This window comes from Sarcophilus harrisii, chromosome 4 (assembly GCF_902635505.1).
Source record: "Sarcophilus harrisii chromosome 4, mSarHar1.11, whole genome shotgun sequence".
Taxonomy (NCBI): Eukaryota; Metazoa; Chordata; class Mammalia; order Dasyuromorphia; family Dasyuridae; genus Sarcophilus; species Sarcophilus harrisii.
In genome coordinates, this window is record NC_045429.1 from 17136263 (window position 1) to 17153189 (window position 16927).

A 16927-nucleotide genomic window follows, 5' to 3' on the forward strand; every position below is an offset into this window, starting at 1 on the left:
TCAGCAAAGAGAGGTGTGATTGGAAAAGAGATTGGACTGTTTGTGGAGCAAGAAGAAGGGAAAGCGATTGGACAATCCACCTGCTTCAAAATTGAGAGTGAGAATTCCCAGAATGTTGGCTGGGTCCACAAGGACACCTTTTTGGGAGAGTTCCCACGAGGTGGTTCTGAGTGATACCGTTTAAGTAAAGTCACCATTTCCGGCCCATCTTCTCGCTATTTCACCTGGACTCCAGCCATCTTCTTTATTTCTTCCCACCTGACCACAACCTTGGACTGTGCCCCTCGGTCTCCTGGCTCTGGTACAAGAGTCTTGGTCTTCTCTTGACTGGAACCAGGGCTCCATGCTACTTTGTGCTGTTCTCTACTGTATTTTTCAGTCACTTCCGAACTTGCTTCCTGACCTCCATCACCTGCTCTCCCATGTCCCTCAAAATCTTGGTTTCAGCTCCCTTGATCTCCAAACTCTGATTTCCTGATTGTGACATTTTATAAACTGGCTACACTCAGTCATCACCTTAATCCTCCCCCTCCCCCCTTCTCAGTTCTGAATTCTCTTACAATCTCCCATCTCCCCATTATGTTTCATCTTCCCCATTATAATGAGGGCTTGAGGGCAGGGAATATCTGCCAGTATTGGTAACCCCAGCTTTTAAGACATTATCTGTATGTAGTAATGCAGTTACGTAGTGGTACAGATACAGAGCTGGACCTGAGTTACATTCTAATCTCAGATACCAGCTTAGACAAGTCACTTAATCTGCCTGCCTCAGTTTGCCCATTTGCAAAAAAAAATGGGGATAATAATTGCATCTGCTTCTACCCATTGCTCCTCTTCTGTCCTCTGGGTCCAAGCAGAAGAAATCCAATCCTAGATCCCCATAATAGCCCTTCCCATTTCTGAACTGTCCTTGAGTCTTCTCAGATGGCTACACATTCCCATTCCTTTCATCTGGAACTCCAAGCCCGGGTGTGCTCTGGCCAGGGACCATGAAACTGCCACTTCCTTATCTGTGGATTTCATGCTCTGATTCCTGCAATTTTCTTGAGTTTCAATTTCCTTTTCCCTAAAAGGGAGGTAGGTGTTGGAGGACATGATCTTCAAGGTCTTCCAGCTGGAGATCCTTGGGTTCCATATTTTACCTGAGCCATAAATCTAAATCAGGTCCTTCTTCTTGGCAGCCCTCCAAGATTCCCCCCCCCCCAAAAAAAAATAAAATCTTCTGTTCTTCCTTTAATGATCTCCTGAAATGGTTTCCAGTCTCCTCCGTGTCCTGGTTGCCCCCTTGAGCAAATTGAAGAAAATGACTCAACCCTCATTGTGACTCAGTTTCCTCAAATAAAAAGTCAGCTCCAGGTTCCTGCCAGCTGCATTTTGACATAGAAAACCACACAGTATGCTACTTATGTCCTACGATATTTTATTTTCTTAAATACTCCCCTCTTACATTTTGATTTTCTGTCTTGCCCCCAGGCTGCACCTCTGCTCTGGAGGGCTTCTGAGTCCCTTCTAGAAGCAGGGGGTTTCTTTCTTGTTCTTGATTTCTGATTCTCTGATCCATCCTTCCTAACTGCCCACCTACTGTCACAGGTGGCGTGGAGAGCAGGAGGCTTAGTGGGGATAGCAAATGCTCAACAGCACCAGACACTCTTGGATATTTTACAAAGGCCAGAGAAGAGAGCCTGGTAAAGTAATCTGATAAACCACGGGACAAATGAAGAGCCCTTGTTTGTAACGTCCTTCCCCTCCTCCCATCATGGCCAAGAAGAAGTGGGAGCTTCATAAATAGTAGATATGGGGAACTTGAAGTCCTCTTGTGGTATTTCCTGGCTTCTACTTCTTTGGCAAAGTCAGCAAGTTCTGAGGAAAAGACAGTTTTATTATTATTTTTAAAACATGCTGATTTGTCCGGATATCGTGTGGATCATGAAAAAACCAAAGGCTGTTGAGTTAGAAGACTTGGTTTCAAATCCTGCCTATGATGCTGTGAGATTTTGGACAAATCATTTCATGCCCTTAGGCCCCAGTTTCTCCACCTGTAAAAGGGGAATCTTGGATTAGATGGCTTCCTATTCTTGCTCTATAATCCTTATGTGTAGGACCTTTTCAGCAGCAATTTGGGTCTAGTTTTCATATCATGTTTTAGGAATTACAATATTCACAGACAATATGTATAGAAATATTACACATGTTTAATATATATTGGCTCACTTGCTGTCTAGGAAAAGGGACTGGGGAAAAGGGAAGGAGAAAAAAATTTGCAACCCAAGATTTTGCAAGGGGGAATTTGCATGTATTTTGAAACTAAAAAGCTATTTAAAAATGGAAATATCTATGGGGTAAAAAAATAAAATAAAATAAAATAAAATATTCACAAACAAAGAAAAGCTTGAAGTACTTTCCTGACACAGCCAAGCCAGCTTGTGCCCTTGTTTGTTATGGAATGGTTCTTTGGGACAAAGAGGAAGAAGGGCAAACTTCATAAAAATGAGATTTGAGAAACTGGAAGACTCCTTGCGGTATTTCATGACTTCTACTTTATGGTCAAGAGAGCAAATCCAAGAGAGAAAGAAGAAAAAAAACATCAAGAAAAGAACATGTGAATTCTATAACTGGGCATTTTGTTTTGAATATTAGTCCTGGCCAGAACACTCAGCTTTCAGGCCTTAAATAAAAACACTTCTATCATCTTTCTGCAGCAGGGATGCTGCAACTACTGCTTCCTTTTATTTTTTCAAATGTGTAGAGGAAGGGGGTTGGATTACTTGGATTTTAAAACCACATCTAGATCCCTTATTCTATTAGTATAATGAAAGATCTTAAATTTGAGCTCGAGATCCTTCCTCCTTACCAGCCTCAGGGAGGAATTAGGAGTCATGGAGTCACAGAACTCCAGAGTAGGAAGGGAGCCAAGAGGCACCTACAAAAATCCCTTTCTGACATCCCGACAGTGGAGATCTGGGCTTTACTTGGAGATTTCCCTGGGGGAACCTTATCATCTTCAGAGCTGACTCACAGGTACCAGTGTCTTTCTTCCTTCCTTTTTGGTCATCTACAACCTAAAATCTTCTCCATTAAGCAGCAGGTGGGCTGTCGTACCTTCAATCAAACTGGGGTCTAATTTCAATTAAACCAATATTCAAATCTAACTTAATAGTTGTGTGATCTAGGGAAAGTCATTTAATCTCTGCCCACCTCAGTTTCCCCAACTGAAAAATGGGGGTAATAATAGCACCTACCTCTCAGTGCTGTTGTGAGAGCAAATGAGAGATTTGTAAACCATGTGCTTGTAAAATGGCAGGCACTTGATGCTTGTTTCCTTTTCAGCTTGGTGAAATCTTTGGAAGGGGAATTTTCTAGAATTTTTACTTTCATCTTAAAAAGGTAATTCTAACACTGAGCTAGAACAGACTTTCTCTCCCTCTCTCCCACCTCCATTACTGACTCTCCCTTTTTATTTTCCTTTTCAGAGAAAAAAAATATAATTGAAAGAAAGCTGGATATGGAGTAAGAGCTTTTTTTTTCCTTTACTTTATTGTTTTGATCCTTAACATATATTCTCCTCTCTCTCTCTCTCTCTCTCTCTCTCTCTCTCTCTCTCCACCCTGAAACCCTCCTCCCCCCTCTTCCCTGCATGAATTCTGGACTCATATAGAACTGGTCTAATTTTGGCCTAGGAATTTTACTTTCAGGCTCAACAATGCAGGCCATTTGTCATATGACCTTAATTTTTTTTTTTGCCTCATCAAGAACAACTCCCCACCCCAAGCTTAGCCCTTTTTGCATGTTAGCCTGGAAAACCAAGCAAAATCAACTACATGGATAGAAAATGGGGGAAGGACTGGTTATTTCGCAGCTCCATCCTATAAACCAAAAGGGTGGGGACAGCTCTTATGATACATTTCCATTCTCCTGAACTAGTCATCCAACTATCAGGAGCCAGGCTTAGCCTCTCAATTCCAATCAATAAGGAGTCTTAATGTAAGTTCATCTCCGTGAAGGGACCCTTTGCATGTTTGCATTTAGTTCTCCGTTCTAATAACGTCATCCAATTGAGTAAGGAACTCAGCTTAAGCAAAGTTTCCCTGTGAGCCTACCTGAAAATCCCCCATCTGGGGGATTCTATTTCAGTTTCAACAAAATGCTCAGATGATTTTTGAGGTTCTTTCCAGGTTCCTACATTATTTTACTTTAGGTTTCCTATAGGGCAGTGGCCCAGGATTTTTTTTTTAAAGAAATGGAACACACCTTTCTAGCTACTAAAATGTTATCTCAAAAATTAAAGGACTTTGTGAATCTTTGGCTATTTTGTAGGGCAATGGGAAAACACTGGTGTGTGTGTGTGTGTGTGTGTGTGTGTGTGTGTGTGTGTGTGAAGGGCACTCAGGATCCAGGAAGGTGAACCTCACTAATCCCAATAGTTAGCATGAAATCCCCACAGTAATCAGGAATGCCCTTTGAAATGTTTACCCCAAAAAAAGTATGGGGCGGGGAGAGGGTATTTTAGCCTGTTCTCACAGTCACTCCTCACAGAACAGTCTGATCTGTTATGTTGGCAGAGCAAGGGTTCAAATGTCCTGGTGGAAAAATTAGTCTTTGAGAATCACTTGCTGGGATTACTAGTTCCATAGCACGTGGAAGGCGCAGGGGCCTGAGACTTCAGCTTCCCTATAGCGTCGTCCATTATCTAGACAAGCAGACACCGTCAAAGAAATTATAAAAGGCTTTGGGGGCCACGAGTCCTGTGTCTAGGTGGGTGCGGCCATCACCATCTTATTTATCATAAGCCCAGTTTATTAGTAAATGCAAAAAAGCTCAATCCAACTAGCCATGCATGGACTGTGCTAGATTCTAGAGACAAAAACAAAACAATCCCTGTCTCAAAAGCACGATATTCATTTTGTTAGGGAGAAAGAATATTCAATTAAAAAAATAAATATACTTGAAGTGAAGCTGTTAACTTTGTAGAGTTCTGCCCCTCTTAAATCCAGTTCATCTGCAAGTTGAGACATGGCTTTTTGATGTCATTGGTCCTCGTTGAGAACGAAGGCCAAACAATAACAATCATACGGCTACTGGGTCAGGAAAATGACAGCAATTTGGGGAGGGAGAGAACATGGTTCAGCTTGGTTTGGGGAGTGGAGGAGAGGAGAACATAAACTCCTTAGGGATGGGGACAGGTACCTCCTGTACTCTCTCCCTCAGCCAGCATGTCCCCATCGCCAGATCATGGCCATATTTGCCTTCTGGTTGGCTTCAAGGCTGCCCATAACTTTCTCTTTAGCGCCATCCATTATCTCCAAGACATGAAGGATGAACATCCAGATTTCCAGTTTAGCATTTCCTTCCAGTTAGAGTCCCTGTCAACTGAAATGGCCATTTATGCCTCAGTGGAACTCTCACTCACAATTTATCCTTCATCCATTATCCCCATATTTAATCCTCACCTGAGAGGAAGGTGACTGAGATCCAAATGGGGCTGATGTTTGGTGTGTGAAGACAAATGTCCATGTTTTCCTAGAGTAGAAAGGTCTAAATAATTCTCCATACAGTGACTGCGGGTGAGAGCCTAACGTTCTCAAACTAAACTTTGGTTCATCCTTCACAGAAGTACACTGCACAGTGACTGCCATCTCTCTCTTGTTAAGGTCCCTTTTTGAGTATATTTTATACCTTCTATTTCAGTCTACCCTCATAAACATGGAAGATAAGTCATAAAACATTTATTATTGTTCCCAGACTGAATTAATCTACAGAGTGGGTCAGGCTGTTTTCTTTCTAAACAACAAGGCATTATTGGTGACATCTAAGAAGCACTTAGTGTTATTTTTTATGGGGATACCAATCTATTCTTTTTTCTTTCCAAAAAAGAATATAGTCAGTCATTTTATCCTAAAGACACAAGCCAAATAAATCTTCTAGTTTTAAAGATGCCCAACGAAACTCACAGTTCTGCAGACTAGCAAGAGATGGCCTTCCTCCTCATTTAACCTCCTGTTCCTTATTCAATGGCTATCCCACCATTACCCAAGAGGGACATTTCCTTCTCATTAAACCAACATCCTTTTTATCCCTGACATACACAATGTGGACTCCTGCCTCTGTGATTCAGCTCATCCAACTTCCCCACTTGTAATGCCTTTGGCCCAACTTAGCCGATTCCAACCAGACACTCTCTTCAAAGACAGACTCAGATTATTTTCCTCACTGCCCTAACCCATTATGGTAACTTCCTTCTCTTAACTCCCATTAAATAGAGTAGTACTCAGAGTTTTGATTCTCTAATTATACCATAAATAGAATATATATTATGGATATGGATATGGATCTATATATACACATGGGTGCACATGTATTCACACAGACTCATTATTCTCCTGGAACAGGGAATATATCTTAATTCTTCTTTACCCTTCCTCCTTTTTTTTTTTTTTTAGCACTTAGCAGAATGTTGATCACATGGTACGTGCTCAAGAAATACATAATATTACGTAATTCATTCATTTCTTTAACAATCATTCAGTAAGAATCTCTAATGTACACAGCATTGTGCTAAGAGGAGATACAAAGAGGCTTCTAGCCTAATAGATCTTACAGTGTTGGATGGGAACCAGAAAACATGCTGAAAAATGAAATATATTAATATCAATTAATCAATAAAGTCATGAAATGACCAGTTTGTGTCAGGAATACAAAAAAAGAGGAAAAAGACAGTTCCTGCCCTCCAGAAGCTTACAGTCTAACAAGGAAAACAATACATATACAAAGCAAGTTATATACAGGGTGAATAGGAAATAAGCCACAGAAGAAGGCACTAGAATGAGGAGAGTTGGAGAAAACTTGCAGTAAAAGAAGGGATTTTGGTTGCGACTTAAAGAAAGCCAGGGAAGTCACTAAGAAAAGTGGAGAAGGAGAGGCTTCCAAGTATGGGGGATGGACAGAGAAAATACTGGGAGCCAAGACAAGAAGAGTCTCCTTTGCAGATCAGCCAGCTGGCCTCTGGATGGAAGAGGATGTGTTGGGGAGCAAAGTCTAGAGGGGGAGAAGGGGGCTGGGCAACGAAGGGCTTTGAATGGCAAAGAAAGCCTTTGGTGTTCATACTAGAGATCATAGGGAGCTGTGAGGGATGCTAGGAAAGCACACTTAGGCCTGTCACTCTAAAGCATTGTAACATGGAACTGTGAAGCTTCCTCTTCCAAAGGGAAGATTGCCTGATATTTTCAGAACTTATGACCAACTTGCTAAAATTTACAGAAATGCTTTTGGAACAAGCAAACCTTGCTCCCAACACAGTAAAAAAGGCTGATAACAGGTACACAAGATTGTATTTATTGAAAATAATTGCAAGTAGTTTAGCTTCTGAGGACAGGAGAAGATCCAAGAAGGAACCAAAAGGCTCTTGGCGGGAGATATTTGCATGAATTTGGCCAACAATATATCAGCAAGGAAACACCACAGGAAGAGTTCAGTCATGGATGTTTGTTTATGGAAAGGGAGGAGGTTTATGGTGATTCTGGAGGGCTGGGGAATGACTGCTAAAATTACAGAAGAATTGGAAGAGTCCAAGCTTAGTGATCAATATAGAGTACATAAGGAAACGGTAGAAGCTAGGCAACTCAACATCATGGCCGCAAAGTTTAGCAGCATCTGAATGCCAAGTAAGACATGACCTAGTGGCTAAACATACACCAGCAGTTTCAGGAACTGCTGTGACAAATGGGCACCCATACATACACATACAGATCTCAAAATAGCCTCAATATCTCAACCAGTAAACTGGTCCAGAACCGATCACGATTCCAGATTTAACTGTTGCCCCCTCATCCAATCAATTAATTAAAACTTAAGTTTCCCATTTTTAAATAGATGCTTCCATATTGATCCTTATAATTTCCAAACTGAGAAGTCAGTAGCTTCTAAAATAGAGATTATCAGGAGGAATCAAAATCATGGGAGAACAAGATGAGGTACCTACATTTCAGACCTTTAATAACTCTTGTTACTGGAGTTACTGAGGATGCTTTTAGCCTCCAGAAGATAAGCTTAAATAGTAATACTATTATTGAATTAAAAAATATATATTTTATCTACTGGTACAATAGTAGAGTCCATAGTAAATTAAACAAAAGATTAATAACAGGATAGCAAGATGTCTTGGACACATTTCTCTCTGAGCGCTATCAGTGATGTTATGGCATGATGATGATAATCATGATGATGATGATTACTGACATTTATATAGGACTTGAAAGTTTAGAAAATGCTTTACATACATTATTTGATCTGTGTCTTGCAATAACCCCATGAGACAGGTGCTACAGGTATTACTACATTTGTTCGACACATAAAGAAACTGGGATTCAAATAAGGGACATGATTGGTCCATGTTCACATACCATGTTTTCATTACTCCGAATATAGTGCTCTCTCTCTCTTATTCCATGATGTCTACGACATAGAAAATGCTTGCCATAACAAAAGAACAGGGTGGAATATCAAAGAACCTAGGAGACAGCCTAGAATCAAGGATCATAAGTTTTGAACTGAAAGGGAATCTTTGCATTCATCTGGCTTAACCTGTTTGGGTCCAGAAGACTAGTGGAATTGGTGAATCTTGAATTCATGCTCATACGTCCAAATCACCATTCCAGATTGATGTGAAACAAGAAGCAATGGAGAGGGGGAAGTTTGTTAATCTTTTTCTGGAGCGAATGGAAACCACATGATTTGGATTGGGAATCACATGAAGGTACTTTGGACAAAAAGGATAGAAACTGGTTTTTAGAATTATGAGAAGAGCTCCTAGGAACCCAGGGAACTTCCTTGCTCGGTGATTTTAATCTCTTAACCAATAGCTTTTACATATTTTCACCTTTCTGAAATAAATGCTTTTAAAAATTATTACTTTAAGGATTTTTTTCCTTGGGGGTTATGTTTTCATTAATAACATTATTCATTTGAACCCCTGGATTCTGAGTTATCCATGGTACTGGGCATGGAAATGCAATGGAGACAACTTCTCATTTTACAAATGAGGAAACTGAGGCCCCCAGAGTTTAAATGAGTTGTCCAAGAATTTCAAAATATTAAATATCAGTTTGAAAATTCAAAGCCAGGTTTTCTATGGCCAAACCTAGTGTTTTCTCCACCACACCAGGATTTGTCTTTCCAAACTAAGAGATTCTTCTTTCTGATCACCACCTCATATGCTTCTACTTCTTCTGCTCCCTCCCTCTCACTTCACCTTAACTCTGACCCATGGCTTCTCTCTAAAGTTTCTTTCGCCATCTTTGTTATCTCAGTTTATCTCCTTAAGTTAGGCACATCTTCACATGCTAGTAAAAGCCCATTAGCCATTACCCTTGAATATCTGATTTGGGCAACTTAAAGTCAGAGGGAAATGAGAACCAGATCACTTGCCATCAATATCACTCTAGGCAAGTCATTATACTTTTGTAAGACACAATTTCCCCTCTGCAAAATGGAGGATTGGGTTATAGGAGTTCTAAGTTCTAATCAGCCTGTGAGAGCTAATTGTTAAATTCTTAGTGTGCAAATCACTGCTTGACTGATGGTTCTGCTGATTATGTAGGTTTAAGAAATTTTAATTATTACTACTACTGTCATCACTGCCATCGCTATAGCTACTGCTCTACTACTAGTAGTACTACTCCTACTACTGTTACTATTACTGCCACTACTACTACTACTGCTACTCCTACTATTACTATACAACTACTACTATTGCTATCCCTATTATTACCACTACCAGTACTGTTACTGCTAATACCACTATTACTACCAATATCACCACTACTATCACTACAATTACCACTAGTAGTACTAATACTAGAACTAGTATTACTACTACCACCACTACAAGCACTACTCCTACTATTATTATCATTACTACTAATTACTACTAATACTGTTATTACTAGTATTATTATGACTACTATCACTATTACTACTACTACAACTACTATTATTACTACTACCGCTATGACTGCTACTACTACTACTACTACTACTACTACTACTATTACTACTACTATTGCTACTATCACTATTACTACTACTACTACTACTATTAACGTTACTACTATTGCTACTACTACTGCTGCTGCTTCTGCTGCTGCTACTACTACTACTAGTACTACTACTATTTCTACCACTACTACTACTATTACTACTACTCTTATCTATAATGTATATAGCACTTTGAAGTTTGCAAAGTGTTTTATGCCACATTTGAGGTTCACAGTGCTAGAACTTATGATTCTATGATATAGGAATGAGGAAAGTTACCGGCCAACCCAGGCACATACTTGGAAGCTTAATGACTTGGAATTTTATCCACAAAAGGGTGTACCCACAGTGATGTCAATGGCTGCCTCTGAGTTAGGGAGCCATTCTTTCCAAGTCACTCTGCTCAGATTGATTGATGGATCTAGTACTTATGGCTTGAAGACTTTTGGAGCTGCCTTTCATCTTCCGCCAATTGTCAAGGGGAGTCAGTGCCCATGACATAAAACTCCTTACTGACATGTATAGCATTTTTAGAAAGGTAAGATGAATCTCGTCTCCCTTTTCACAGCTTAGCTTGGTAGAGTGCAGAGGTTCTTTAAACTTGAAGTTGGAAGTTCTGATTTCAAATCCTCCTTAAGTCACTTACTGGCTATGTGATCTTGGAAAAATCATTTAAACTTTTTATGTTTCAGTTTACTTATCTGTAAAAGGAGAGCGAAGGTTTGGACTTGACCTTTAAATTTATCTCCAACTCTCAATTTATGATCACATGCCTATTGCTTGGGCAATTCATTTATTCTTTCTTCCTCAGTTTCCTGTAAAATGAGGGGGTTGGACTCCATAGCTTCTAAGGTCTCTTCTGGTTTTAAAGCTATAATGCTATGAAATCTGAAAACTAAGGATTCCAGCCAAGTTAGGAAACTCTCTGTACTTGCTGGGATGCTATATCAAGTACTAGAGTTTCCAGGGCTACCAGCCCAGTACACTGTGTGAACATTCAATTTTCTTTAAAGGAAAAAATAAAGTGGAATTGGAAGAGATGCTAGCAGAGCAGACTTCCCCTTACGGATTGTATTACAGGTGCATATTTGCCCACATGGAAAATGCACCAGTGAGTGTCCTTGTGGGGGAATGGCAGGTGGACAGATCCACTGGGAAGCTTATCAGTGACAGTGGGATGTCTGCATAGAGGACATGGCCATATGTCACCTTCACTAGGCTATTTACTGATACCTGATACAAGGTGACATCTGTTACCCCTCATACTTAAAGGGTGTTTCCCTTTGGTTCTTTCCTGCTGTCTGGCTACTCAGCAACCCTTAGGCAATCCCAAGCTCAGGATCAAGAGCAACACTTCTCTGACTGTCAAAACCTGAAACTGGTCTCTTTACTGGATAGTAAAAATGAAAGGGAAACAGTTTATGCCTTGTATGACAAAAATAAAACAAACTCACAATCATATAACCCTTTCTATCTATTGGCAACTGAGGGCATTTAGCCTAGAGAAAGGAACACTTGAAGTAGAATCATGAATTCTGATTCCAAGTTTTCAAGGAGTCAGATAAAGAGGATCAATATGGATCTTCTTGGCAGGCAGAGAGAGGTGGAAATTGCTGAAAAGATCCAGACTGGAAATCAGGTTATTTCCCTAACAATCAGCTAAGTGAGTAGAATGCATTACCTTGGAAGGAAACAGGTTTGTGAAAGCTGAAGGAACACTTGTTATGCTGAAGAGGCTCTTCTTTGTTGGGTCTAAAAGTTTCTAAGTCCCCTTCCTGCTCTGAAAGTCTGAGTGTGTGGAAGAAGTTATCTCTTCCAGGGCTCTACATGAACCAGTTTCAAGGAGTTTGAGATTGTGGTGACTTTTCAGAAATCCATTTACTTTTCTGCCAAGTCAAGAGTAAAGGTGACAAAGGCACCCCTGATATATGGAGGGGACATTTTGAAGACTGTGGGTTAGGATCAAGTGGCTTGGGAGGGTATTAGGGACAGCCCCATAATTCTAGCATCTAACTATGATTCTTTCCCAGTTACTATTAACAATAAGGGTTCATTAAGCACATCTTGGGGCAAATTCCTATGTGTCCACATCCATATGCAAATTCAAATCCTTTTCTGAAACATTTTCCTTCTTCTTTTTGAGTCTTTGTAAAATGAGAAAGTTTGACTGGATTTTCTCTGATGTATTTTCTCTTGCTAACATCCAGTCTTCTGAAATCATTTACTCCTGAGTGGACTAGTGAAAGTCAAAATAAACCAATGCACAACGGAGAAGAGGAAGAGAGAGAACATTAACAGCTGGGGATATTGGCAATGGTAATGCAGTACATAAGCTGAGTCTTGAAGGAAACTAAGGATTCTAAGATATGGATAGAATTATCATTTAGAAAAGTGATTTTGGAAGCCATGAGGAGAGATGAGATTGAAAACAAAGAACTGGATTAGGGTGATGGTCATATGAATGGAGAGAAAGGTTGGTTGGTTGGTTGGTTGCTGCCTATGTTTGAAGAAGACCAAAATGACATCACTAAATTGTAATCAAATACAACACATCTGGATCTGCCCAATTCTACCAAAACAAGTTTGAAAGGCTTTACCATAGGAGAGAAAGCAATGGATGTGAAAAATGCAAAGGAGTTCAAATCAAGACTTGTCGACTCATTAAAAGAGTTATGAGGGAGAGTTGAGCACCCTGGCTTCAAATACATGTATTGAGAGTATGTGAACCCATGAAGAGTAGCAGGGAAGTTAGGGAGAGCAGTGAATGTCCAGGAAAGAAGAGCTCCATTTTGATTATATTGAGTTTGAGATGCCTACAGGACATCTGATTGGAGACAGCTAATAAACACTTAATAAAGAGTAGTGAGGTGAGAGACAAGCAAGCTTTATCAGTATAGTTATACTTGTTATAGTTTTAGAAAGTTGTAGTTGTTAAAGAAAGAATAGTAGTTACAGAAAGAATACTATGAAACTAGCTAAAAGAACCACCCAACTAACACTATGATTTCCCAGACTAAAATATTCTTCTCTGGCCACTACTATCCCTTATGCAACATGATGAACATAGAGATCAAGCACCTACCATGTTCCAGGCACTGTGCTAAACACTGGGATACAAATAAGAGGAAAGACAATCCCTTCCCTTTAGGAGCTTACCACCTAGTTTAGGAAGACCATATTCCCAAGGAAGCTTAAGAGCCAGGGAGTATCCTGGGTGCAACTCCAGAGTGATGATGTAGTTGATATCAAACACAATCTGGTGGCCAATGGTGCTATTTTAACAACAACCACAGCCACGACCGCAACAGCAACAACAGCAAGTAGCTTTTCTATGGTACTTTAAGGTTGGCAGAACATTATCTCATTTTATCCTCACAACAACCTTGAGAAGTTGTTATTATCCCCATTTTACAGATAAGGAAATTGAAAGAGAACTTCAATGACTTGTTCAGCATCACCCAGCTATTAAGTGTTTGAGAAGGGATTTGAACTCTGGACTTCTGCACTTCAGGGCCAGTATTACACTGTACAATTTAGCTATCTCTAAATGTAAGAACCCAAAGGATGGGAATTGTTTTGCTTTTTGTAATTCTATCTCCAATGTTTTGTACATTACCTGGTACGTACTAAATAATGAATATACATTTATTAAGCATCTACTATGTGTAAGGAATACATTATGGAGTAGGGATACCAAGAATGAAAAATCCCTATTTTCAATGATGTTATACAAGAAAGTACTAAATAAATGTTTTCCCCCAATTCATTCATAAACTCCATATGTGCTTATTTATGTTAAACACTCGGGGTTATGGGAATATAACAAAGACATGGTCCTTGCCTTCAAGGGTGTTACTTTCTTTGAGGGTACAGATATAAGTAAAATGAAAACTGAGGAACTGAAGGAAAATTTAAGGAAAGAGAAAACTACTTTCCAAAAGGATAGAAGTATCTCATTAGTCAGAAACGAAAGTATGGAGGAGATAAGTGGATACCCCCAAATCCTTGACCAAGATTCCTGCCTGTTTCTTAGGCTAAAGAAACTATAGGATGAAAAGAATCTGTCTTAGGGAAAAGCACTCTGAGCTTCTCCACAGTGTTTGAACCTGTCTAATTCTGCTGCACAATTAACTTATCCAATTTTAGCCCATTGTGATCCATCAGATGAGCAATGTCCATCCATTCTTCTTTTGAAATAGAGGAAGAAAACAGCATATCCTGGTACCACAGGAAGGGCTTTGGTAAAAGGTGCATTAATAGGGTAAAAAAACAAGCCAACCAAATGATTAATTTGGCCTTCTTCTCCAGCATCGTGTTTACACAAGTTGATTATATAGCACTTAATTACTAATTTAACCTACTTAAAAACAAGAGTGCTTTCAATTTTTAATGAGATGAGGGAAGAAGATGCCCTTTCTGGACAGGGAGCAGCTATTTTATTTCCTCCTCTTGTTTGGCTCATCCAATAAATAACATTTCCAAGAAAATACATCCTTCTCTTTGGCCATCTTCTTTCCCAACCCTTCTTGTTGACCTTCTGGACTAAAAAAAAAAGAGATGGAACAGATAAAACTAATTTAATAACTTGCTTTATTCAGCCTCTAACTTTAACTGGTTGGCCTGGAAACACTGGACGATGGACTAAGGAATTAATCCATTTGCTCTATCTGATTTGATATTTGCAGATTGCTCCTCTCAGGACCCATGGAGGCAGTTGGATTGAGTACTGTGGCTCAATATCCCTGATAACTACTACTAACCCTTTCCTGGCTTTGATGTTGGACAGTTTCAAACACAGAAGCCTGACATCCTGGGAGCGATCATTTCCAACAAAATTTTACAGCAGGAAATGAGCAGGAAGACTGAAAAGTCTGAGTTAGAGATTTTTACCTGCAGGTTTCTAATATCCTGGTCATCACCTACTTTTATATGACACAAACACATTCTACCCATTCTTCAATAATTGCACGGTGCCCAATATGGGAACCTCTCCCCCAAATTACCACTTATAGGTTCGTCTGTTCAGTCCCCAGGACTGTAACTACTATGAAAGGTTCAAAGGGTATATCAAGTTGGGTTATGACTGATGAGTGTCTACTAGCGTGCTTCTCATTAACAACCAGTAGACCCAATTATCTCTTTACAAAGATGGCAGAGAAACAACCATTACAAAATATTCCACTGATCAGCCAGGGTTGTACTATCTCACTAACCCCTTCTGAAGGAGTGAGAACAAGATAATCGTCAAGAGGCTCACAAGTAGGAGACACACATAGGGCCAAGTCCAATCACATCACATGAACTTTGGGACCTAGATACCCTGTCTTTCTGAAGAATGTCTTTATAAAGGTCCTCCTCGTACCGCAAGCTCAGTATGGCTGTCTGACTATTTGTTCATCTGGGCTCCTATGGTCTATTCTTCTTCAAACCTTAATGCTTGATGGTCAAGGCTAGCTCTCTCAAGTCTACAGATTAATACTCTGTAGCCCTGTCTCTCTGAGGTGTGTGTGTCCCTGGTCCCTCCAAACTCTCCTAAACTATCACTGCAGGACAGGGTATCTACCTCTCATAGAGTAGCTTCATTTCTAGATGGCAGACAGAAGGAAGGAAAGAAAAATCCCCTTCTCTATGTCTTTCTCATGTCTTAAAAGATCAACTTCACAGGATAGTCTTGGGTTGTCTTGCCTCCAAATCTCCCAAACCACAAGCTTCAAACTTCTCCAGGACAATTCCTATTCATGAAAAGGGGTTGCTTCCTTTTGGTTCATCAGAAAAATCTGTTACTTTGTACAGAGATCATCAGGTATTGCTATTGAGCTCACACATTAAAAACTCTTCATCTGTGACTATAGCCTATGGCTACAGCAACTGAAATGGAAGGAAGAAAGGTATCACATTTGCCTTCCTTTGGAAATTCCATTAATTAATGATAATGTTTAGCCATTGATATTCTCTGCTCAAAAAAACAGCAAAAAATAACCAAACAAAAAAATCCAAACACGCAGATGGATCTAGAATAAATACGGAGGAATTACACAGAATTTCAGAGTAAGACAGGACTGAAAATTTCAGTCCAACCTATGCTTAAACAAGAATCCCTGACAAATGTTGAGTCAGCCTCTGATTGAAAAAGTTATGACAAGGGAGAGCCTACCACCAAAAGCAGTGGTCCATGTATGTGCACGAATGTTTATGGCAGCCCTCTTTGTAGTGGCTACAAACTGGAAATTGAGTGGATGCCCATCAGTTGGAGAATGGCTGAATAAATTGTGGTATATGAATATTATGGAATATTATTGTTCTATAAGAAATGACCCACAGGATGATTTCAGAAAGGCCTGGAGAGACTTACACGAACTAATGCTGAGTGAAATGAGCAGGACCAGGAGATCATTATATACTTCAACAACAATACTATATGATGACCAGTTCTGATGGGCCTGGCCATCCTCAGCAACGAGATCAACCAAATCATTTCCAATGGAGCAGTAATGAACTGAACCAGCTACGCCCAGAGAAAGAACTCTGGGAGATGACTAAAAACCATTACATTGAATTCCCAATCCCTATATTTATGCACACCTGCATTTTTGATTTCCTTCACAAGCTAATTGTACAATATTTCAGAGTCTGATTCTTTTTGTACAGCAAAATAACGGTTTGGTCATGTGTACTTATTGTGTATCTAATTTATATTTTAATATATTAAATATCTACTGGTCATCCTACCATCTGGGGGAGGGGTTTGGGGGTAAGAGGTGAAAAATTGGAACAAGAGGTTTGGGAATTGTTAATGCTGTAAAGTTACCCATACATATGACCTGTAAATAAAAGGCTATTAAATAAAAAATAAATAAATAAAAGCAGTGGCCCATTCCACTTTGGGATAACTCTCCTG

At 39.7% G+C, this 16927-nt stretch overlaps 1 protein-coding gene across 2 annotated transcripts in view; it reads right to left on the minus strand.

Moving 5' to 3' along the window:
- FGGY (FGGY carbohydrate kinase domain containing) overlaps positions 1-16927 on the minus strand; it is a 499331-nt gene that overhangs the window by 63452 nt on the left and 418952 nt on the right. The gene's annotated exons all lie outside the window — the stretch shown is intronic.